This window comes from Canis lupus, chromosome 13, assembly GCF_003254725.2.
Source record: "Canis lupus dingo isolate Sandy chromosome 13, ASM325472v2, whole genome shotgun sequence".
NCBI lineage: Eukaryota > Metazoa > Chordata > Mammalia > Carnivora > Canidae > Canis > Canis lupus.
Genome location: NC_064255.1, coordinates 45,470,808 through 45,497,023, shown reverse-complemented (window position 1 = coordinate 45,497,023; position 26,216 = coordinate 45,470,808). Strand labels below are relative to the sequence as shown.

General features: G+C 41.3%; 1 long non-coding RNA gene across 1 annotated transcript; it reads right to left on the bottom strand.

Moving 5' to 3' along the window:
- Positions 1–14,776: 14,776 nt before the first annotated feature.
- On the bottom strand, positions 14,777–17,409 carry LOC118352214 (uncharacterized). The gene is made up of 2 exons (XR_004808998.2): positions 17,149–17,409; positions 14,777–15,379 (listed from the first exon to the last, which is right to left on the bottom strand). It is a non-coding gene; the product is annotated as an uncharacterized LOC118352214 (long non-coding RNA).
- Between the last annotated feature and the right edge of the window lie 8,807 nt (positions 17,410–26,216).

Sequence of the window (26,216 nt, the reverse complement as noted above, 5' to 3'; positions counted from 1 at the left end):
CAGTTGGTCTTCACCAGTTGCAGCCTGCTTCTGCTCTTTCCCACTCGACTTCTATTTACCCTGTTCCTACCACCTGCCCTGTGGACTTCAAGGTCACAGCCAGACCCAAAGCAGCTCAAGCATCAGACAGATCTGAAGATAGATCTCATACACAATATGAGATATATATATATATAATTATACATATTCATATTCACACGTATATGCCTGCTTCTCTGAGTGAACCCTGACGGACTCGGTACTCTGGAGGACGGTTCCAGATCTTCCCCGGGACATGCAGCTCTGTGTTTTTAGGTCACATTAATTTTCCAGCTGATTGTGCTCGGCAAAGCATTTTATGTGTTTCTCTGCTTGGAGAAATAAGAACACTAAGAGCCCAGCATTTCTAAGCGATTTCTCAATATCTCCAAACTGACAACTTGTAGTAAACATTCCAGGTCTCGCTCCAAGTGGAGAAAGTTAATTATTCTTGTGCTATCAAGGTGTATTTGGTTTTATTTTGTTTTTTTTTAATAATAAATTTATTTTTTATTGGTGTTCAATTTGCCAAAATACAGAATAACACCCAGTGCTCATCCCGTCAAGTGCCCCCACTCAGTGCCCGTCACCCATTCACCCCCCACCCGCACCCCCCCGCCCTCCTCCCCTTCTACCACCCCTAGTTCGTTTCCCAGAGTTAGGAGTCTTCATGTTCTGTCTCCCTTTCTGATATTTCCTACCCATTTCTTCTCCCTTCCTTTCTATTCCCTTTCACTATTATTTATATTCCCCAAATGAGTGAGATTTGTTCATTTGTTTGTTTTAACTCTGCGGGGAGTGAAAAGCCACTTGCTAGCTGTGTGATGTTGAGCAAGCAACTTCGAACTCCTTGGACTCCATTTCTTCACCTATATAATGGGGGTAGAATGGGGTTGTTGTTGTCATCATGAAAAATTATAGGAGCAAAGAGATTTGTACAGTACCTGGCACAGGACAATTCTTCAGTTGAAGAGAGGAGAGAAAGCAAGGAGGTCTGGATTTTTGCCTGAAGGAAGAAGACACCCAGCTATCTAGAAGAGAACCTGGCACAAAAGATTACACAGAGAAGCAGAGAAGCAGCTCAGGGATTTTTCCAGATTCACTCTAGTGTCCTGCGTAAATGAACTTTGAAAGGCCCTTTATTTGAGGAAGAGAAAATGAAGGCCCAGGGACCCACAAATTAGAGGAAGGCTTCTTCAGCTTGTTGAGTAATCGTGCTTGAGAGACAGGGGCGCCTGCTTCTAGAAGCCACAAGAGAAATGTAAGAATTTCAGAATATTGAAAGAGAAAGTCATAGTCTATCCTTTCAAAAATTAATTTCATCAACAGTTTGAAATGGGAACGTTGCTTATGGTACAAAAGTTAAGATAGACAATAAATAAATAAATCAATAAATCAATAAATAGATAAATCAATAAATAAATAAATAAATAAGAAAGCCATCCTCCTTCCCCCATTTTCTCTTCTTCCCCCACCCATTTCTTTTATGTCCATTCAGAGCTAGTCTAGATGTGCACAAACACACACGGGCCCACACTCGTATACATGCATGGCCATCGCCGGAATATAGGTCAAGTAGATATACATGTTTTTATCTCATTCTATAATACATATTTTATATCTTTTTAAATTTTAATGTAGTTAAATCCTGCATATTCTTCTCTACTTTGCTTTTTCTACTTCACTATGTATCCCAGAACTTCTCTATTTCATTTATTTATTTATTTATTTATTCATTCATTCATTCATTCATTCACTCATGAGGGACACACAGAGAGAGGCAGAGACACAGGCAGAAGGAGAAGCAGGCTCCCTGCGGGGAGCCCCATGCGGGACTCGATCCTAGGACTCTGGGATCACACCCTGAGCCAAAGGCAGACGCTCAACCGCTGAGCCCCCCAGGTGTCCCTCTTCCTATTTCAGTACAAACACGCCCCCCTCATTCTTTTTAATGGCTGCCCCATAATTGTAGATGTGTACAGAAATTACTGTTATTTTTTACCTGAACAGTTACATCGCTGCCAGTCTCTTACTATTAAAACAGTGTTGCATGAACATACTTGTGCACACATTATTTCACGTATGTGCAAGTGCGTCTTAGAACAAATTCCCGGAAAAGGAGATTGTTGAGTCAAAGGATGTGTATGCTATTTATAGATACTGCTAATCTAATTTTGTTGGAGATTATATCAATTTACACTCCCGCTGTCCAATTCTCTGCTTCTCTGCACCAACAGCGGTGTGCTCTCAACATTTATATCTCTCCCAATCTGACTGGTGAAAGCGACAGCTCATTGTCGTGGATAAGTGGCACTCCTCTTGTCATGAGTAAAGGTTGCATCTTTTCATAAATTAAGAGTTATACTAAATTTTCTTTTCTGCGGATTATCTGCTAGCATTCTTGCCCAATTTTCTACTGGCGGTTGGTTTTCCTTGTACCAATTTGTAGGAATACTCTTTGTATGAAGGAAATTAGCCCTCTGTGATGTGTGTTGTAAATAGTCCTTCTTTGGTCTTCTGATTTTGTTTGTGGTGGTTTTGCCAGGCGGACTTTTTTCAAGCAAGATGTATCTGTATTCTATGTTGCCCCCGAAAAGCGCTGATCTATCAAAGGTTTCTGAGAGCTCAAAACCTTATTCATGAAAATCTGAACTAAAACTACCAAATAATATTAATATAATAAATGGTGCTTGGATCTGACCTAAGCTTGAGATCATAGGTGGACAGATTTTCCCAAAGATCTGTGTATATCCCAGGAAAAGCTCGAAGGATTCCATAATAAGTATTGGAGAAGTATTAAGATTAGTCTAGCTTGGGACAAAAAAAAAAAAAAAAAACTTATTGAGCGTTAGTCTAATTAGATTTTTCTGTTTCAAATTTCAAGAATCTGAAGGTGTCTCTACTCAGGACTGAGTCAGAAATATTAGAATTCTTGTTAGACGAAAAACAAATTAATGTAGAAGAGCCACAAGCTACAAGGCACACTAAAAACTCATGGTAAGAAAACCCCAAACCCAAAAAAGCTTGTATCTGCAGACACTGGACTAGTCTCAATCATTTCACAAAATTATCCCCTCCCAGAGCCACTCCTTTCACTCGCTGGACGGAGAAGCTTCTGCTGAGAAACAAAGAGCAAACCCGGGCCAGAAACCAGAGCCCAGAGCCTGGGACAGGCATCTCTGACCTCACAAAGACATCTCAGTGAGATTTGTCCCCTGAGAGGGAAGGAGAATGGAGAGATTCTATTGTCCAGTCCGTCCAAGTGTTGTACAAGCCAACCCAAGTGAAGGATACAGGAAGAAAGATACAGGCGGTCCAGGCAAAACAGGAAGGAGAAGAAGACTCCACCGACCTGAGTGGACCACAGGCAAACCCAGTAGGTAGTCAGGAAAAGAAAAAGCAGTAACTCCCCTCTCTGGCCTAGTGGCAGTGTTCTCCTGGGAAGGCAGCCATCATCCAGCGAGCAAGCTCTCTTCCCGGCCTGTCCTTGAAGAAAGGTCAAGCTGGCAGCTAGAGAGCCCCCAATCCGTGACCTCAGACCCCTCAAACAATTGCTTGTCACAGATGCTCCTGGTTTCCTCACTGACAGCCTCCACATGGACTTCTCTTTGGATTCCCTTTCCAACTCCAATTGCTGAGATGGCCTTTGGGGTCACAGGCTTCCATTTCAGTAGCTGAGAGAGACACTGTCAGAAGGTGCAAGGAAATATGTTGTGGAAAGGAGCTGCTTTTTGCTTCCCTCAGCCAGCACGAAGCCAGAAAAAGCATCGTGCTCTTTTTATTGCTTCGTTCTGGGTCAATGTGTCTAGAATGTGGGCCAAAGGGAAGGCAGTGGAGTAGGCTCGCCTGTGGCCGGGAGCAGAGGAAACTTTCTAAAATTAATACACTGGTCTCAGACCACTAGTTCTCACTTTCAATATTTTGGCCAGATTTTCTGCCCCATAAGGAAAGGGGCAAAAAGCCTCTGCCCACCCATTCAGCTGGCAGGCACTGTAGATTCCTCAGAGCAGCAAGCATCTGCAAAATACTGCGACTTAAGGAAGTGGTAAATTAAGCAGATGCTAATGATAAACTGGGTCTCTAAAGCCAGCTGTCTGTAGATCTGCCAAAGCCTGGACTAAAACAAATGGTCCCACTGTTAGGGCCAGCGGGGGCCCCTGGAGACTATCAAGTGCAGATGCCCTTCTCACAGACGAGGCAAAGGGGCCAGAGAAGGTTCGGTGGCTCATCCAGGGTCACCCAGCTGCCAGTGGCAGAGCCAGGATCCTGAGCCACATCTTCTAACCGGAGGTCCTTTGCTGTTTCCTACATATGAAATGACTCTGCGAATCCAAGGACACTCGCAGCCATAAGCAAACTGGCTGTCCATGGGGTGGGATTCTGGAAAGGACTGCAGCTCCCTTCCTTGAGCCAGACTCCACAAGCGAAACGTCACACAGATAGACATGCAAGGACATCTCAGGAAGAGTGCATTTTCTATCCTCAGGTCAAAAAGCAAACCCTGGCTGGCTCAGTCGGCAGGGCAGGAGACTCTTGATCCCAGGGCTGTAAGTTTGAGCCCTATGTTGGGTGTAGAGATGACTTAAAAAAATAAAATCTTAAAAAAAAAAAAAAAAAGCAAGCAAGCAAATCCTTAAGACTTTAGGTTTCCGACAAGTTGTGCGTAACCCTCCATAGTGGTAATTAGGATGCGTTCTCTTAGACCAAGCCATCTGCTATCAACCATTCATTTGTCTAGTGAAGACTTGTAAACCAATCCAAAGAAGTTACCTTCACTGGGATCTTCTCTGGCTTTGCTCAGAGGCATTTTCAGTTTTCAAGAATTACAGATGGTTTAATAAACACTTCTTGATGTTTGTCTTTTGACTCTGGTGACTTGCAGATGAGGCCTGTCCAGGGGAAAAAAAAAAAAGATTTAGGGAAAAGAAAAATTATGGCCTTTCACCTAAAGGCTAGATTTAAAAGTTTTATTTGGCTCATATGATGTTTGGCCTTGGGAAGCAAGAGCTTTCCCTTAATTCTGCTTCAGAATCGAATGTCTTACCAGTTTGTACATGCCGGATCTCGTATTTTCTTACAAGTGTCACCGAAATGATGAATTTGTTGGAGTCAGACAGAGGACTGCCTGGAATAGGTCGGAGCGCACAGTGAGCTCCAGTTCCTGAGCCTCAGTCCGACCAGGGATGGTCCACTTTCTCTCCGTACACAGGGTAGCTGACGTTCAGGGCTGGCCATCAGCTGAGCCTCCACCTAGAGAGGACTAGAAATCCACCAGTCTCCTTAGGTCCTAAGGAGAAAAAAATCAGGGCCCCGGTGCCAATAAATAAGGGGAGCCCCTGTATTACCCACAGCTGCTACGGACAAAATAACACAGTCAGATCTGACCAGCTCATCATGGTCTTCTCTGCCGGTGAGCCTTTCTCAGGTAGGAGAGGTCACCTGCCACCGAGGAAATAGGCAGTCATCCATTCCTTGGGAGGCATTTTTACATTTACTCTCTCTTTTCACATAGTTTGGATGTAAAGGTTGGTGGCCCCGTGGTTAAGGTTTGACGGGGGTGGGGGAAGGAGATAGCCGGTGGTCTATGCTGTCCCACCTCCCTCACTCTCCCAGCCGGCACTGATCATCACAGGGTCTACACTTGACCTTCAGCTGTGGCTCCCTCCCTTATGAAAGCAGCCCTGCAGGGGAAGAACCCCGAGGCCTCGCTGAGATAGGATCCACTCTGAGCATGTCTGACAACACTTCACTGCTTGTATGACAGCTGGGTGTCCCGTCTTCCTGGCTCTGGCTTCTGGCCCCATCAAAGGAGCCTACTTGCCCCACCTCTACCCTCACCTCCCCATTCTCACCTCTCTTCCCTCCCTAACACGTCCCCATTAGACAATCCAGTTTTCAAGCAGCCAGTCTATAACTGGGAAGGAAAGGGGGCGTGGGCATAAGCTATCGACTGTCATGGTTTATCTTTTTTTTTTTTTTCTAATTCTTAGGCGCTTTACTTCAACTTAATACATATAACTGTACTATTTCAATTGTATGATATGTTATACATTATATATTAAAGTATATAAAAACATAGACACATAAATACCAAAGTACATCAGTAGATAAATCGGGAATGTATTGGTGGACACGTAGGGCCAAGGCCTTTACTTTCAGTGTCAGCTGATTGTTGGTGATCTATGAAATCTTTCTGATGTCAGCCGCACCCATAATGCATTGTCTGCTATTCCCAACTTCAATTTTTATCTATTTATTTTTAAATATTTTATTTATTTATTCATGAGAGACACAGAAAGAGAGAGAGGCAGAGACACAGGCAGAGGGAGAAGCAGGCTCCACGCAGGGAGCCTGACGTGGGACCCGATCCCGGGTCTCCAGGATCACGCCCTGGGCCAAAGGCAGGCGCCAAACCGCTGAGCCACCCAGGTGTCCCCCCAGCTCCGATTTTTAAAGACAAACAGAAATTCAAAGACACTTCCCTGTCGGGGGGAATATAGATTTTATGTTACTTCTTTTTAGCCCTGGGTAGTTATCCAGCAGCACATGTTGTGATAGTTTATTTTTAGTTTGTGACGCTTCTATCAGTGGTTCTAGAATCCGTAGAACCACACACACACACACACACACACACGTGGCGTGCATGAGTAACCTAGGTAATCTAGGGCTTTCTGAGCCTTTTTTCTGTGTCCGAGGCCTATTGATCTCTCGGATCCTTAGCAAAGTTGCAATCATTTTATGTTCTCTTTCTCCCTACCCGCATAAATTCTACTCCCCTTTCCTGCATAAGGACTGCCAGGAGACAACTTTGGCCATTTGGAAGCTGGTCTTGTGAGAAGACCCCAAGAGATCTCCCTGGGCCGTTGGCTATATCTATCCCTCCTCCACTTTCATTCACTGAGGACTGTGGTCTCCTCTCGGGAGCACAGAAGGGCCACGTCCAGAGATGAACACACCAATCGCTTCTTCCAACATGTAGACGCTGTAGGCCCAGGCCTGCTTGGTATTGCGACATGCCGTGCCTCACATTGGTGTCTCAGGATGGGACCGGCTCATTGACCTCTGATCTAGGCTTCCAGATGTTCCAGGACAAGAGGAAGGGCAAGATCTCTGATGGGATGGCTGAGCTCCGAGCTGGGGATTCTCCAGGCCTTATCGCTTGGAAGCCCTACAGAAAGCAGCCCTCGCTCTGGGAGCCCATCATGGGATGCAGGAAGCCCTAACAGAAAGCGAATGTCTACTTGGGCCATGGCCACAGCTGACGTCAGTTTGTTTTCCTCGCCACTGCTAATGGGAAAAAAAAAAAAAAAGGTATAACAAGCCAGTTCTGTGGAATATGCTAAATACCAAATTGTTGTGTGTGACTTTGATCATTCGTGCTTCCTAAGACACACAGCATATGGCAGCAACCTTAGCCTGTGACTGTAGCAAGTGATTGGTTTAAATATCTCTTCCACAAAACTTGATCGGCTGGGGAAGAAGATGCCAAGGGACCAAAACCAAATAGAGTTACTCCAGCAAAGACACGAATATATGTTTGAAATGATACAATAAACTCGATTCCATTTGTAACCCTGGTGCCCCACCCCACCCCCATTCTCGTGGTTTCTGGTGCTATTATACTTTAACATGCAAATGAGATGGCTGGAACCCCCAGCACCCATGCTGCGGGAAGTCTCCCTCCAGTCTCCCCCCGGGATTATTGGAGAGCAGAGGGGAGATTCTCATTCTCTGGACGGGTCCTGGCTGCAGCCCTCTTTCTGGCCATCACATGCAGTCCTACAGCTGTCACCTTCTTCCACTAGCCTCTGGTTTTGTTTTTAAGATTTTATTTATTTATTCATGAGAGACACAAAGAGAGAGGCAGAGATACAGGCAGAGGGAGAAGCAGGCTCCCTGCAGGGAGCTGATGCAGGACTCGATCCCAGGATCCCGGGATCATGATCTGAGCCAAAGGCAGACGCTCAACCACTGAGCCACCCAGGTACCCCCGGTTGTGTTCTTTCCCTTAGACTGTAGCTTGTCACCAATTTCTTGGCTTCCTTTACCAGTCTGAGACCTACCTTCAACTCTAGCTCCCAGCCTAACCCTCCTAAACAGTGTTTATTTTTTGACAGAAAGCCATTACTTTGTCTACTGTGGTGCATGCCTGTGCACACATACAAATGCACAATCATTCTCTGAGTCTGATTTTGCAATTCTAATACCCTCACTTATGTGCGCTCTTCTAAACAAAGGATCACCTGCTCTAAGGCTCCACTTTTTCATAGCAGAAAGCCCTCACAGAAGCTTCCAAGTTCCAGATTTCCATTACCTGGTCATATCCTTATTGATTATTATTATTATTATTATTATTATTATTATTAGGAGAGGATTTTGGGCAGTAAAATGCATGCAACATAAGATTTACCATTTAACTGAATTTTACCGTTCTGTGGCATTAGGAACATTCACATTATTGTACAACCATGACTACTCTCCTTTTCCAGAACATTTCATTATTCCTAACTAAAACTCCCCATTCCAACCCCTTTTCCCCAGCCCTTGGTAACCACTATCCCATTTCCTGTCTCTGTGAATTTGACTACTGTAGCTACTTCGCAGTAACATGTATCAGAATTTCATTTTTTTTATGAGGCTGAATAATGTTCCATTGTATGTTTGCACCACATTTTGTTTACCCATTCATCCATCAACGGACATTTGGGTTGTTTCCACTCTTTGGCTATTACGAATCATGCTGCTATGAACGTGCGGTACGCAAGCATCTGTTCAAATCCCTGCTTTTCAGTTCTTTCCAGAAATGGAACTGCTGCATCATGGTAATTCTGTTTAACTTTTCGAGGAACCATCATAGTGTTTTCCACAGCAGCTGTACTATTTCACATTTCCAAAGGCAATGTGCAAGTGTTCTAATTTCTCCATATCCTCTCCAACACTTACATTTTATTTTTTAATAGTAGCATCTTTGTGTGTAAGAAGTGCTATCTCATTGTGGTTTTCGACTTGAATTTCCCAAATTATAGCGATGTTGCAGTATGTTTTTATATACTTACTGACCATTTGTATATCTTCTTTGGGAAAATATCTACTCAAGCCTATTTGCTCCTTTTTAAATTGGGTGGATTATTTGTTTTTGTTGTTGAACTGTAGTTTCTATACAGTCCTGGCTATTAGCCCCTCATCGTATGTATGATTTGCAAACATTTTCTCCCATTCTGTAGACAGTTTTTTCATTCTTGATGGTGTCATTTGATGTAGAAAGGTTTTAATTTTGATGATGTCCAATTTATTTTTTTCTTTTGTCGTCTGTGCTTTGGTGTCATACCCAAGAAATTATTGCCAAATCCAATGTCATGAAGATTTTTCCCTAAGAGTTGTTTCCTCCTAAGAGTTGATAGTTTTAGCTCTTATGTTTAAGTCGTTGATCCATTTTGTGTTAATTTTTCTTGTAGTGAGATTCTATCTTTATTCTTTTGCATATGGGTACCCAGCTTTTCCACGTACCATTTGTCAAAAAACTGTCTTTTCAGGTCACCTGGGTGGCTCAGTGGTTGAGTATCTGCCTTTGGCTCGGATCGTGATCCCGGGGTCCTGGGATCGAGTCCCACATCAAGTTCCCTGCAGGGAGCCTGCTTCTCCCTCTGCCTATGACTCTGCCTCTCTGTGTCTCTCATGAGTAAATAAATAAAATCTTTAAAAAGAAAGAAAGTAGAAAAGAAAAGGAAAGAAAGAAAGAAAGAAAGAAAGAAAGAAAGAAAGAAAGAAAAAAGCCTTTTCTCCCACCGAATGGGCTTCGCACCTTTGCTGAAAGTCATTTGACCAAATATGCAACATTTATTTCTGGGCTCAACCATTTTTACAAATCTTCCTAGATTTACAAAGAACAAATATTTTTTATAAATCTTCCTAGAGGAATTAAAATGAACACTAAATAATCCTATGTGAGTACTGACAATTTTTCCTTTTCATGAAGTAGTTGCTGCTTCTAAAATTTGGGAAGAAGTCATATTATTTGTTTAACTTTATTTTTAAAATATGATTTAATTGATCAAAAATATTTTTTTCAAATTATTGAGTCCAACTATAGCCAAGACCAATGTCTTACCGTTAGCAGCAGAATCAGATTAAAATACATTAGACACCTTCAACTGAACAGAAATTGGTTATCAATGTGATGGCAGTGACACTAGAATCTTCTCAGAGGCCTTCTGTGGAAAGAGTTATGGTTCAATAGCTATATCTGGCTTCACTGCTCTATTCAGTTTATCAGAATGAAATTTTCAGAATATGCATTTATTTCCTATGTAATTGCATATTCCCATGCAACAAATCCCTTTAAAAGGTTCATTATAGCTGTTGAAGGACTTCTACATTAAATTAGCTTGAAATTTTAAATTCAGAAAGTCAAAAAATACCCTTGATTTTTTTAATAGCCTAAGATAAGTTAGGCTACCTAGAGTTTGTGGAATGTGCTAAGTTAACCTATGCAAATATCCACAAAAGCAAATAATTTTTGACATCTGCAATTCCTGCAGCCTCCTGAAGATTCATTTTTCTAGCAGCTCCAAAGAGAAAAACCAGCAAGGAAAGAACCATCATAATCTCAGGGAGAACATTTCACAGCTTATGTTTCATTTCGGTTATCTCTTTGCTTCCTGTGGATGTTTGATTTATTACTGCTGTCAAGAAAACTACTCGATTTCCAGTAAGACGCGGAAGAAAGCCTGAGCCGCCCACATCCCAGATGTCCAAGGTTCCAGCCACATGGCATCTGTGAAAATATGAATGATAAAGTTCTGCTTTCCAATTTTAGTTGAGGAAAATCAAGCTTTCAATTTTTCCTATTCATCCATTGACCATATCCTTTTTGAAACTCACAGTTTAAAATAATAATTCCAAGAATATTATAAACCAAGGAGCCAAAGAATTTATTTGAGAAAATAAAATTCTTTTAAAAATATTATTCCACACATAATAACAATCCCCCAAATCCCTATGAAGCAGATTTAGTAAAATGATCCAATCTCAAATATCCCGAAGTCTCAAGAAATAAAACATCTTTTTCCCAGATGGAGAAAGATATATCTGAAAGAAAGTCTATATTCAAAAATTTTCATATATGTTCACTGCAGCATTACTTACAATAGCCAAGATATAGAAACAATCTAAGTCTATCAGTGCATGAAGGAAATCTTGCCATTTGCAAGAACATAGATGGACCTCAATAGCATTATGCTAAGTGAAATAAGAGAAAAGACAAATACTGTATGATCTCTTTTATATGTAGAATCTAAAAAGAAAGAAAGAAAGAAAGAAAGAAAGAAAGAAGAAAGAAAGAAAGAAAGAAAGAAAGAAAGAAAGAAAGAAAGAAAGAAAGAAAGAAAGAAAGAAAGAAAGAAAGAAAGAAAGAAAAGAAAAGAAGCAAGTTCATAGATACAATGAATAGGTTGATGGTTGCCAGATGTAGGGGGTGGAAGAGGGAAGAAATTTAAAATATATTAAAGCAATAAAAAAGAGATTTATAAAATGTAAAACAATTTCATTCTTCCCACTAAATTTTTGTTTTGATAAATACAGTATTTTGAAATAAAAAATGTGTTATTTATGTTAAAAAATAATTTTTTTCAATATGAAGCATACTGGCTAAATTAAGCCTCAGAAGTTCATAAAGAAGAATTTGTATCTACTAATTATAGCCATCAAGTTTCCAGATGGTCTACAATTTTGGATTTTGTGAGAAAGTTTGCAGGTTTGAATGTATTCTTGGCAATACTGGGACACAATCTTAGTTGTGAGGTCATATAGGGAGACCATGATTGGAGATCAATGAATATAAACCTTAGGGAGTTTTACAAATGGTTCTAGAATCTCTGCATGCCTGAAGTAGATATTGTTGGTTTCCTACACAGAACTCTTTTCTCCTTCCTTCTTACCAGCTGAGGCTGAGCTCCCCTAGAAGGAGACCCTGAGGCAAGGATCTGAGGGTAAGTTGTTTGTCCAAAGGATGATACCAGGCATCACTGACACTACCTGAGGAAGTGACATAGGAAAGGAAGGAAGTCAGTACAGAGTAGGTATGCGAGCAGATTATCACTGTAGGCAACTGGAGCTCAGTGTTATTGGGAGCCTAAAGGAGATGGGGTAAAAAACCTCCAAGTTTTCCCACCAAGGGGCAAATTCAGTTCTCCTCCATCATTGATTGACAGCCACTTCCAGGATCATAAACTTCTCAGCACTTTCCAGGATGTCCCACACACAAGCCAAGCAAGTTTCTGTGAAATCCCTGAGAGAAAGGAAATCCCAGAGAAATCTCAGAAAGAAAAAGAGAGAAAAACAGACACTTGCAACAGAAACTGTGCATAACAAGAAGACAAGGGCAGGTACCAATGGCCTTTGTTATACTAAACAAACTTCAGTTTTGTCCAAGTATCTACTTCTCCCCCAGAAACTTGCTTCAGGAGAATGAGGCATCTCCAGCTCCAAGGATGAGCCAGATTGATATAAAATAATCTCATTTATATTTACAGCGTTTCAGAAATGGACATGCAGCTTAAGTCTGGCCAGTAGGTATGGTCAGAGGTCATTAGGACAGAAGGAAGATTCTGGGAAAAGTTTCCTTCTCCTAAAACAGACTGTTCAAAATACATTCTGTTCTTTTTCCTCAGACATTGTCATGTCTGGAGTGAGTGCTGGTGCCCCTCAGCCATCCTGCTGCATAACTGAAGGGAAGCCAACATTGAGGACAGATGTAAGGAACCTGGGTTCTAAAGAAGACATCCAGATGGCCAACAGACACATGAAAAGATGCTCAATATCACTCATCATCAGGGAAAGGCAAATCAAACCAGCAATGAGATATCACCTCATACCTGTCAGAAGGGCTAAAATCAAACAATGGGTTTTAGAGAAGCTGTGGAGAAAAAGGAACCCTCTTGCTCTGTCAGTAGGAATGCAACTGGCGCAGCAACTGTAGAAAACAGGATGAAAGCTCCTCAAAAAATTAAAAATAGAATTACCATATGATCCACTAATTCCATTACCAGGTATTTACCCAAAGAAGATGAAAACACTAATTCAAAAAGATATATACATTCCTGTGTTTTTTAAGCATTATTTACAATAGCTAAATTATGGAAGCAGCGCAAGTGTCCATCAGTAGATGAAAGGGTAGAGAAGATGTGGTGTAGATATACCATGGAATATTATTCAGCCATAAAAAGAATGAAATTTTGCCATTTGCAACAATATGGAGGGATCGAGAGAGTATTATGCTAAGTGAAATAAGTCAGTCAGAGGAAGATAAATACCATATGATTTCATCCATATGCAGAATTTAAGAAACAAAACAAATGAACAGAGAAAAAAGAAACAAACCCAGAAACAGACTCTTAGCTATAGAGAACAAACAGATGGTTACCAGAGAAGTGGGGGGGATAAACAAAACAGGTGAAGGAGATTAAGAATACACTTATCATGATGAGCCCTGTGTAAGGTATAGAACCACTCGATTGTAAGCCTAAAACTAATATAACACTGTATATTAACCAACTGCAATTAAAATTGAAGAAAAAAGAAGAGCCTAAATCCTGATCTCATTGAGCATGAGAATCAACCAAGCCTGAATCCTCTCTTACTTCTGTACAGGCTATAAGTGTGATATTGTATTTCTTCGTATTTAGGCCAGTGTGTTTCAAGTTTTCTGTTACTTGTAGCAAAAAAGCATCTCAACACCAGTTTCCATAGACTGAATGGGTAATACAATTAGCCACAAAAGTTCCACTGTTTCCACCGTTCCCATGATTGAAAAGTATTCATTCACAAAATATTCATTCACAATATTCATTCAGTCAGTCATTGAAGTATCCATACTATCTATCCCATTTATTCCATCAATCAAGAGATAATAAAAAAATATCACCAAGCATATTTTTTATCTTAAACAAGGATCTTTGTACTCTAAAAAAATGTTTTATATGGCTGATGATAATAAGAAATATGCTATTTTATGATTAGAGAAAGCCAACCCATTGTTAACATTGTAAGACTTTTCTCATTTATAAAGCATTTTTACACCTAAAAGAACCCAAAGCTAGGGGATCCCTGGGTGGTGCAGCGGTTTAGCGCCTGCCTTTGGCCCAGGGCGCGATCCTGGAGACCCGGGATCGAATCCCACATCGGGCTCCCGGTGCATGGAGCCTGCTTCTCCCTCTGCCTGTGTCTCTGCCTCTCTCTCTCTCTGTGACTATCATACATAAATAATAATAAAAAATTTTAAAAAAAACCCGAAGCTAGTATTTTTGTCCTGCCCAAGTTATACATAAGGAAACAGGGATTCTAAAACGGTAAGTAACCCATCTGCAGTCTTATGTCTATGAGGAGCTTACTCTAAGTCTTAAATCCAGCTCATCTGATACCAAGACGTCTTGTCTTCTTAGCTGCAAAGCCTGAGATCGAGTGAAACCTTATGCATTCCATATTCTGCCCATACTGCCAAAAAAAATTACACACCATTCTTAGGTAGCAAGGATGGGATCCTATGAAGAAATGAAACCCAAATAGAAGCATGGAGTAGTACAAATGAATCTCTAGGCCATTCTGGTAAGCAATTATACTTAAAAAGGCTGCTTTGAAAAAAGAAAAAAAAAGGCTGCTTTGAGCAACACTGGAGTGTTCAACAGCCACCAACTTGCTTTCTGGAAATCATGTGCCATGGGGAAGTTTTCATGAAATTTTCAAATAAACAAAAAAGTCCAACTTAACAAGCAGATTTTTTTCTTTTATTTAGGCTCACCCTGGGTTTACATTTCTGCATTGTTCCGTAATACTTTAATTGCCTTGGTGTTGTTTTTGTCTTATAATTCAAAGGGTAACACATACTTGAAACACACAATATGTAAAACAAAGATAAAAACAGTCTTTGAGGATTTTTCAAATGCTTATTGTAACATCAAAGAAGGCACGAATAAGTGAAAGCGCCGAGCGTGTTCCTGGTTGGGAAGACAATATTGCTAAGAAGTCAATTCCCCATAAATTAATATATGACTTCAGTGTCATTTCCAATTGGAATCTCAACAGGATTTATTTTTGTCAAAATAATTCTGTAGTTTATGTCAGTCAGGATTAAGTTGAGTTCTGAGTAATAGAAAAATCCAAAATAATAGTGGCAAAAACAAAATTTAAAAAAATATAAAAGCCTATTTCTCCCTCAAGTAAGTGTAGTCCAGAGGTGATGGCAAAGGGCTGGAATCGTTCCTCTTCTCTCTGAGAACCTGGCTCCTCTCATCATCTTGCTCTGCCATTTCCAGACCTGGCTTCCACCTCTGATCCACGCTGTGTGCTCAAGCTCCAACAATGGTGTCTACATGGGGAAAAGAAAGGAAAAGGACAAGAACAAGCTCCTTTCCTTAAAGAACTCCTCCCAGAGGTTGGAGACACCACTTCCACTTAGAATCCGTTGGCCAGACACCGATCACATAGCCACACTTCCAGGGAGATTTGGAAATGTAGTCACTATACTTGGCAGCAGCGCTCATCTTAACACTGAGCTTTAAATGCATAAAAGAAGGTGAGAATGGGTTTTGAAGAGCCACTAGCAATGTCTAACGCATCATTTGCCTTCTTATATACTAAACAGCTACAATTATTAAGGTATATCCATGCTTCCTGTAGAATAAAAGAACAGAGACATAGATCAAAATATAAAGCACAAGAGTAGGAAAGAATTTAGTATATGACAAAAAGGGGCAGCTGAAATTACAATCCTGGGTTGGAGAAAGACTTTAAAGTACGACATCAATGTCAGAAACAATGAAATACTGCTAAATTTGACTATATAAAATTTAACACAGGATTCCTATACACAAGACCATCAAATAAAACAAAACAAAACTGAGAAGGGAAAAAAAAATCCAACATAGGGGATGGGAAAAAAAAGTTAACTACTTCTAATACGTAAAGAGTTCTTTAAAACGAATGATGCCAGACCCCCACTTGCAGCGAGGATGGAGTAACAAAGATCAGGTTTATATTCTCCTACATGAAACAATTAAAGACCTGGACAGATATAGGACATAATAGTTTTCAATTGTACATTTGTGCATCACATGACAAAGGACAGTGATCCTTGGGGGACGAGACATAAGCAAGGTGAGCCTGAAAGTTGCCTCAGATAGAGGGCAACTACAACAACCTTGGTAGAGTTTCCAGACTGCAGCAGGGCCAGGGGAAAACCAAGTGGAGCCCAGGGTTAAGGAGACAGAGATGGGAGACAGGAAAGACCCAGGAAGCTGGTGTCCACAAGGCAGAGGACCTAGACGAGAGAGGTACACAAAGACGTTGGAGGAGATGTAGAAGATCCCCTCAAGGAGGCAAGAGTACTGCTCAGTGGATGTCTTTGAGGAAGCGACCCGAGCCTGAGGAATGAGGCACCAAAAGAATCTGAGGTCACAGCATTCCGAGCCCACAGAAGCAGTTGTGCCCATTCTTGTCAACTAAATTGAGAATCCAAGTAATTCATCAAGCAGGTGAGCCCTAGAACAAACGATGCCCTGCACCCTCCTAACAAATCCCAAAAGCAAGCCCGCAAGGTTCAAACCGTTTGCCGTTAACTACATCTCAAAACAAAGTTCAAGAACGTTCATAAGAGTGTAAAGACACGCAGCACCCGGTGAGTTAAAATACAAAATGTTCAGCATCTCTTAAAATTACGAGGCAGACCAAGAAGCAGGCAAATATGACCCAGGGTGAAGAAAAAAAAAGTCAAAACCAAAACTGACACAGGTGAAGGCATTAGCAGACAAAGACATGAAAGCAATTATTGTGACCCTACTCCATATGTTCAAAAGCTAGAGGAAAGACAGGATACGCTAAGTGGAGACACAAAAGATAATTTTAGAGACTCAAAATTCTACAGGTGCAAACTAAAATGCCTGGGATGGAATACAGACTGGATGGGATTAACAGCCAGTTAGACATTGCAGAAGAAAATATTAATAACCATTAATATTTTATGGGGTTTTCTTTAAACCTCCCATAAAATGTTATGGAAGGCACTATCCAAGATGAAAACTATAAACCCACCAATGTGAAGCTCAAAGAGCCTCCTACACAAGAAGGAAATTTACTTACAACCAATAATAAAGAGAAAAGTCTTAAAAGTAGACTTGACCCTCCGGGGCAGTACCGCAAAGGAGCCCGGCCTTCAGCCTGGCAGGCTCAAAAGGTGATTCTCCTGTGCCCTCCCTGTGATGGGAGCCAGAGAGCAGGAATGACATCAGTCAAGCTTCTGAGAGTCCTTCAAATAAACTCTGTGCTCAGGGCAGGGCATCTCACGCAGTTCACTCTGAGTAAGCGTTGCTCAGGAAACACCAAGCTTTGAGGTAGGCTGATCCTGAGTTTCCATTTTGTCATGATATTAGATCCAGGGTTGGACTTAGATAAATGAGTGTTCTGGCCACTTTTTGGATAATATTCTTTCATTTGCAGTTTATGAAAAGCCATTTGGACTGTTTTCAGTGGCAAGAATAGTTAACGCGGACCTGAGACAGAGCATGATGTACTTCCTCACTCCTTGGTTGTAAGCCTCCCAAAAGCACAGAGTGTTTCCTCCTTTTCACCTTTGAGAAGGACCATTGGACGTGGCAATATCTAGAGTGGAAGAGTTTTCTTCTGGTGATGCCAAAAGAAATAGATGGCGATGCCCTCAAAGGCTCAGGTATTGCCATTAAAAACCCTTTCCATGCCCAAGGTAGCAGCTGCATTGACTTTGGCCTCGACTTGGCCTCAGGACTTGGTTCAGGGATCCAGGATGGGGACCGCACCCTCTGTCAGCAAGCAACCCCACCAGGCCCAAAAGAGCCAACACTGCCAGGGCTCTCCTACTACCCATGGCCGTTGCTCAACAGCCAAGGTGAAGGAAAGGAAAGGAAAGAGCCATGGAGGGGCCTCCCCAGGAGGAAAGCCACACACATTTCCCTTCACACGAGCTGGAAAGGACGCTGCTTTCTTCTCTGGTTCCCACCAGAATCCAAGGACAACCTGCAAACACTTTCATGAATACTTTCCCTTGACCTTAGTCTCTCATAGGCCCCACTGATTTCTGGTTGAGAACAGAACCCCAAATCAAAGCACTAGCTGCCCTGTCTTAACCTGCCATTCATTTATTCTTTCAACAAATATTTCCTGAGCACTTATTATGAGTCGAGAACTCTATTCGGAATTCAGTGTGTGCAAAATCAGGTATGCTCTCTCCCCTCGGGAAGGGTGGGGGGTTTATAGTCCAGTGAGAGAGAAACACATGAATCAAACTATTGCACAAAATGATGTAAGATGGCACTGGCGATGGGCACGGTGAAATGTGCAGGTGGTATGAGAGCAGTTGAACAAGTGTGAGTGGGAAAGGACCGATATTGGTGTTACGCACTTATGGCACATGCGTTATTTCATAATACGTGTTGTCACATTTATGCAAACAGTGGCACATGAGGTTCAAATGAAACCTTGTGATTTTTAGCTGTGCGTCAACGGGACACTATCAAGAAAGATCTGTAGTCAGAAGACTCGAGCTTGTGTTCTAGCTCTGCCATTTGTTAGATACGTACTCACAGATAAGCTTTGCGTTCCTCTTCCCCTGTGTACAAAATATAAATAATAATACTATCTGTTCTCCCTAAATTACAGATTTATTGAAGAAATAAATGTGCAAAAGCCATCTATAAACTCTGTATGGTTTCAGAAAGATTCTTTTTTATGAACATATTTTTAATAATATAGGATCACATGGAACATATCACTTTGCAATCTAAGTTTCACTTAATAAAGGGGGGGAATAATAAGACCTAAAACTTTATCAGTGGTATATGTTGGTCAGTCCTTTAAATTTTGGTCTCTTGTTGACAGATTCGTTTTTATATTTTTCAATGATGCTTATATCTCTTGGCTTTGTCATTATCTAAGTACATGAAGGATTACATGTTGAGGAATACATGTTGAGGTGATAAATTCGGGATTTTCTCTTCCAGAATGAAGGATATCCATATGAACCAAGTCTCCTTTAAAATGAATTTGCTTTTCCTTTATTTGGCTCATAAAATCTGCATCCTTGGGGGAAAGCCTGACTTTATCATCTAGAAAGAAACCAAAGGGGGGGAGATGTTCCAGTCAAAGAGTCAGAGGGTTTTGAGACATGATGTCCTTCTGCAACCTCACTGCCTGCTGAGGGAACACCCTCAACCCCCTCCTCTACCCCAGGCCCTGGAGAGCAGCCCCAGACTCCAGGAGAGGAGGTGGAGGAGCAAAGGGAACATGAACCTCAGGCAAGCCTTAGATGAGAAACAAAACAGGTCAAACCAAGAGTGAGGCTCACTCAGAAATCAAAGGAAAAATCTCAGCAGGGATGTCATCAGGAGCAACCCGGATGCCAGCCAAAGAAAAAACAAGAAAGGATTATAGGCTTGTGTTAAAATAAATCCACACGAGTAAGCAGATCTATTTTTCCTAATGAGAAGATGGTGGTAGCAGTGCTGCCTTGGTTCATTCAGAAACATCCCACTCACTCCAGCTCACTTCACAGGGGAAGGATGTCTCATCACTATGCCTTGCAGCACCAAGCGTAACCACACACATTTGTTGTGTGAGTCTAATTGAGCCCAATAACTCAGGTGGACAAAAAGAAATCACTAACATTATCTGAGCACACACCACGCATGATGAACTTGGCAAGGTGTGTACAAGGTACAACTACGAAGCAAAGAGGCAGACTTCCTAGTGCCGTCAGTGTCTTATGGTTCCATTTCATGCTTAATCCACACCAAGCTTTGTTTTGTTGCAAGAACTGGGGGCCTCATTTGAAGATAAAAATGCCTGAGAACATCAAGAACCCTCTTCAACAACCTTGGGCTTAAAGATCAGCCTATTTCCATTTTCGGGCTAAAGCACATCCTATTTGACAAATGAGGAAACTGGGCCAGGTAGCCACATGATGAAATCGGATTCAAACTCAAGTGTGTTAGATCCCAGGGTTATACGGACCACTAGGGAGCCTCTGGCATAGAGCAGAGGACCGAGGAAGGAGGGCCACTAGGTCATGTCCTCTGACCTGAGAACACCCTCCAAATAGATTTGAGCACACAGAAGCAGCAGCACTCTGGCCAACAGAAGGTGACATCCAGCAGCTTGACTCTGCTGTAGGGATGAAGCTGAGGGACCTGCCCATGCAGGTTCTGGGTTCTTGGGAGGGTCTTCTAATGATCCACCTCTCATGGCCCACTTCTTCCATCCAAAAGTTCCTTCTTCTTGAATATCTCCTTAAATATCTACAGGTTAGGAATGACTGTAGCTGTATTCCAGAAGGTATTCTAATGTCTAGGAACCAGGAGTATGTGATCTTCTGGTTGCTCAGACTCAGGGAGCACATGCCAATCATTGGAACCAGGAGTTTGTCAACAACACCCAAACCAACTAGAAGCTATTTCCAGAAGAACAGAAGTAATGGAATAGAGGAAGAGGAAATGGATGTTGGAAGGAGGGAAGCAACAAGCATCTACTACACTGACTGGTGAGTAAGTTGCGTACAGTCTCACTCCTCAGTCCGTGAGAAGGTAGTACAGGCCTAGACAGAGAAATAAAATGAACAGGAACAACAAACTTCCTCATTGGTTTCTGGTGGAAGATAATTCTATGCTTCCTTTCTTTTTTGGCTACCTTCAACATTGAAGGTATTTTTTACATTTATATATTTTTTTCTCAAATAATTGTGCAAATTCTGGATTGAGGACTTGGAGTAGAACATGTTTAAAAATGGCTTCTTCAATCTTGGGGTAGTGAACATCTGTCCATTTTTTATCAGATTGTTTTCCATTGCTCCCCACCTGCACCTTATCCCCAGGGTGGGGGATTGGCTGGTTGTATAATCTTGGCTCAGCCATTAATACACCCCTTTTGGGACACTACAGCATAGGTAGAGGTGACTTTGTGCTGTTGGTAGCCATATCCAGCTCACAAAGCAGCAATAGCATACCTGGCACTGGGGAGTAGTGCCCTCAGATTCAGGCAGATGAAACTCTACCCTAGGCCCCAGTTTAAGGGACCCCATTCTGGCTATCTTCTTGCTGTCCTTCTCCCATGCAAGGAATCTACAAGTCCAATAGGATACACCCACTCAGAGCCTAAACTCCATCCCTGATTTTCGACTACACTCCAAATACACAGGTCCCTAGAATTCTCTGCCTAAATGACTCCAAGGATATTTCCAGAACCTGTGTGGTCCTCTTCCCTGTATCCATCCCCCTGAAAGGAGACCAGTCACACTTCTAGACTCAAAGAGTGGTCAAGAGAGGACTTTTGCAGGAGATGTGGATGGTGCTTATATGTTCAGGCTGAAGTAGGGGGAGAAAAGAAGGATGTGCTAGGGTGTGGGGGACAGGAGCCAAGGGCTGGATTTCAACCCACGGAATTCTAAGGAGTCAAGAATTCTAATTATGAGGCTGACTTTTCAGTTGACTATGAATGTATATTTGTCAAAGAAGGAGGATTTAACATATTTCATTTAACAGATTATTCATTTGATTTATAACTTATTTATAATTTTTAAATATTTAGACATATAGTACTGGGCCTCCATCTATATTCTTGCCACGGGTCCTGCAACTCTTAAGGAAAGGCTTGGCCTTTGTCACCAGAGGTAGGGCAAATCAGAGGAACCAGATTGTTCCTAGGGCATGGTTTTGCTAACGTTCTCTACCTGTCTTCTTTGCTGCCTATCTTCTGAATCTTATTCTCTCAACTTGCCAGACATTGTCTTTTAGTAATGCTTTTGTCAGTATTTTTTTTTTTGCTTTCATCAGTTTGTTGAATGCAACTAAGCACACCAAATGAAGAAAAAAGTTTTTTCAGTGGCCTGAAAATTAGCTGAATGGCATGAACTATCTAAAGTAGACCCTCCTAACAAATAATCTAATTTTAAGATGAGCAGAGGACCCAAATAGTCATTTTTCCAAAGGAGACACACAGATGACCAACAGACATATGAAAAGATGCTCAACATTACTCATCATCAGGGAAATGCCAATGAAAACCACAATGAGATACCACTTCACACCTGTCAGAATGGCTAGGACCAAAAAGACAACAAATACTAAGTATTGGCAAAGATGTGAAGAAAAGGGAACCCTCGTGCACTGCTGATGGGAAGGTAAATTGGTGCAACCACTTTGGAAAAACAGTATGGAGGTTCCTCAAAAAATTAGAAATGGAAATGCCATATGATCAATTCAAAGGAAATGAAAACATTAGTTTGAAAAGATACATGTACCCCTATGTTCATGTACCCCCAGCTATTTACAACAGCCAAGTTATGGACCAACCTAAGTGTCTGTCCATAGATGAATGGATAAAGAAGATGTGACAGAGGAAGACATAGACCTGGCCAACAAGCACATGAGAAAATGCTCTGCATCACTGGACATCAGGGAAATACAAATCAAAACCACAATGAGATCCCACCTCACACCAGTGAGAATGGGGAAAATTAACAAGGTAGGAAACAACGAATGTTGGAGAGGATGTGGAGAAAAGAGAACCCACTTGCACTGTTGGTGGGAGTGTGAACTGGTGCAGCCACTCTGGAAAACTGTGTGGAGGTTCCTCAAAGAGTTAAAAATAGACCTGCCCTATGACCTAGCAATTGCACTGCTGAGGATTTACCCCAAAGATACAGATGCAGTGAAATGCCGGGACACCTGCACCCCGATGTTTCTAGCAGCAATGGCCACAATAGCCAAACTGTGGAAGGAACCTCGGTGTCCATCGAAAGATGAATGGAGTCCAACGAAAGCTGAAGGGATAAAGAAGATGTGGTTTATGTATACAATGGAATATTCCTCAGCTATTAGAAATGACAAATACCCACCATTTGCTTCAACGTGGATGGAACTGGAGGGTATTATGCTGAGTGAAGTAAGTCAGTCGGAGAAGGACAAACATTATATGGTCTCATTTATTTGGGGAATATAAATAATAGTGAAAGGGAATATAAGGGAAGGGAGAAGAAATGTGCAGGAAATATCAGAAAGGGAGACAGAACGTAAAGACTGCTAACTCTGGGAAACGAACTAGGGGTGGTAGAAGGGGAGGAGGGCGGGGGGTGGGAGTGAATGGGTGACGGGCACTGGGGGTTATTCTGTATGTTAGTAAATTGAACACCAATAAAAAATAAATTAAAAAAATTTATTAAAAAAAAAGAAAGATGAATGGATAAAGAAGCTGTGGTCTATGTATACAATGGAATATTCCTCAGCCATTAGAAACTACAAATACCCACCATTTGCTTTGACGTAGAGGGACCTGGAGGGTATTATGCTGAGTGAAGTAAGTCAATCAGAAAAGGACAAACATTATATGGTCTCATTCATTTGGGGAATATAAAAGTTAGTGAAAGGGAATAAAGGGAAAGGGGAAAAAATGAGTGGAAAATATCAGAAAGGGAGACAGAACATGAGAGACTCCTAACTCTGGGAAATGAACAAGGGGTAGTGGAAGGGGAAGTGGGCGGGGGGTTGGGGTGACTGGATGATGATCACTGAGGGGCACTTGGTGGATGAGCACTGGGTGTTATGCTATATGTTGGCAAATTGAACCCCAATAAAAAAAGAAGATGTGACATACAGATATATGTACAATGGAAAATAATCCTCAACTTTAAAAAAGAATTAGTTCTTGCATTTTTTGACAACATGGTTGGAACTACTGGGTATCAGGCTAAGTGAAAGAAGTCAGAGAAAGACAAATGTTATAATATTTCACGTACATGTGGAATATAAAAAACAAAACAAATGAACAAACAAACAGAACCATAAATACAGGGAACACGCTGGTGGTTGCCAAAGGGATGGGCTCGTAGGAATTGGCAATATAGGTGAAGAGGATTAAAAGGTGCAAACTTCTAGTTTTTAAAATAAGTAAATCATGGGGATGAAAAGCACAGCATAAGGAATCTGGTCAATAATACTGTAGTAACTCTATACAGCAACTACACTTATTGCGGAGAGGATAGTATAATGTGTTGAAATGTCGGATCACTATGTCGCACACCTGAAATTAATAATAACGTTGTATGTGGACTAGACTTCAGTAAAAAATAGTATATCCTCCCCTTCTGCTAGCTGCCTCTCCCTAGGATCCTTACTCTCAATTTATGAAAAACCTGGCCTTTCTAGCACTCACATGTTCCAGAGAGAGCAAACTGTTCTCAATAATCACAGCCACAGTTAGGGGGCCTCTGGGGATTATAACCCACACAGCTGTGGGTCTGGGAAATATTGTTCTGATTGTTTCCAACCCAGGTCTTAAGCTTGAGTCACCTTTGGGACTATTATGCAAAGGATCACTCTCCAATCACAGGTCCAGGATCTGGTCTCTAGGGATTTCACAAAGGTGAAAAGCTGGAGACTTAGCTCCAGAAGAAAAAACAATTTATAAGAGCATACCGTGTCTTGGTAGGGGCCCCTCCAACCCAGATTCAATAAAGTTATTAGGGTTTCCCCAACTGTGCCATGATTGCAAATGTAGTAGGAATCTATCTTATGGCATTATAAACTATTCTAGAATTATACATCACACGTGTGCACACCCACCCACACCCACTCACAGATCACATCATCCACACATGAACACAAGTCACATTATGCTCACATAAATGCACATATATACTTTATTTGTATAGGGAGAAGGCAAAGGCCATCAGGATAGTCATCTGTATGTTCACTGAGATTATTGATTAGTGGTAAGATTATAGGTTTTTTTTCTTTCTGCTTACTTACATTTCCTATTTTTTCAACAATAAACAGATTTTATTTGTGTAATTAAAATCCAACAAGCGTGAGAAAGAAAGAAAGAAAATTGCTGCGAAAATGTTCAAATTTTAAAACTGAAAGCTTCAGGTTTACACAGAAGTAGTACGAGGTTAAGGCTCATGAGTCTCCCCTATTGAGAAAACTCAGTCAAAATCTTATGAGTGTTACTTGATGAGAATGTCAGAATTATAACAGACTCAAAGTTTCCCCTGGAATCAACCCCTAACTGTGTGTTAATAATCCCCTTAAACAAGTATTTAATAAGTTTGTCTCTATTTTTGTGTCACTTGTGCTGGCCTGAGTGTCTTTCCATTCTGTGGTGTTTTGTTGAGGATTCCTGGAACCACTATAAACACGCATCAGTAGATCTCCCAGTAGAGAAAACTTCTTGCCAGTTTTTACATAAAGGCTGGAAGCAGATTTGAAATTTGGACCTCATTTCTCCTTCCATTCAAACTGTAGGGACATCTTCACATTGTCCTCAAAGAGAGCTAATTTTTTTTTCTTTTCTTCTTCTTATTTCAAAGAATTTGCCATCATTTGGTCAAAGCTAATATGTTTATGATAGAAATGCATTATTTTGTAAATTCTCGGCCTAAATTTGCTTCTTTGTTTGTGGGAACAAAAAGTTAGGATCCCAAATAAACAGCTATTCTGTACAGAAGGAAAATCTGAAGTCGATGTCTAATATTATGGAGACTGCAGAGTTCTCCATGTGATACTCGTTAGAGGGAGAATGAAAAGTCCAGAAGAATAAGTAACTGCAGAAGGTGGGCAAAAGGCAAAAGCAAGTCAGTTTTCGGTTTCCTTCAAGAAGCAAGAGTTAGATGTAAAAGGTCCACAGAGAGACTGGTTAAAAGCTTACTTTGGGCAACCAAACAGATCTGAATGCAAATCCCAATCCCAGCATGTATATTCATTCGCTTTATGATCTTGAAGAAACTAATGTCTCCGTATCCTGATCTCTTCATCTATAAAAAAAAAAATGAATTCTAGTAGTATCTACTTCATAGCTCCTTCTTTCCTTGTTTTTCTTGTACATTTTTGTTTTGTTTGGGGGGATTAACTAAGATTTAGCCTGTAAAATACCAAGCGTCATATCCGAGACAGGTTCCCCATAAAGACCAGCCTTTCAAAGTCTATCTGGGGGATACTTCCAGCCAACAATGGAGTAGCAGAACCAGATTTACCATCCTGTCTGGACAATTTAAAAACCAGGCAAAGTATATGAAGCAAAATTTTTCAAGACATTGGACATCAGGCAATGAAGGACAATGATCCCTAAGAGATGAGAAACAAATGAACCAAGGTTTTTAATTTCCCCAGCTTACTAGCTGGAAGGAGTTT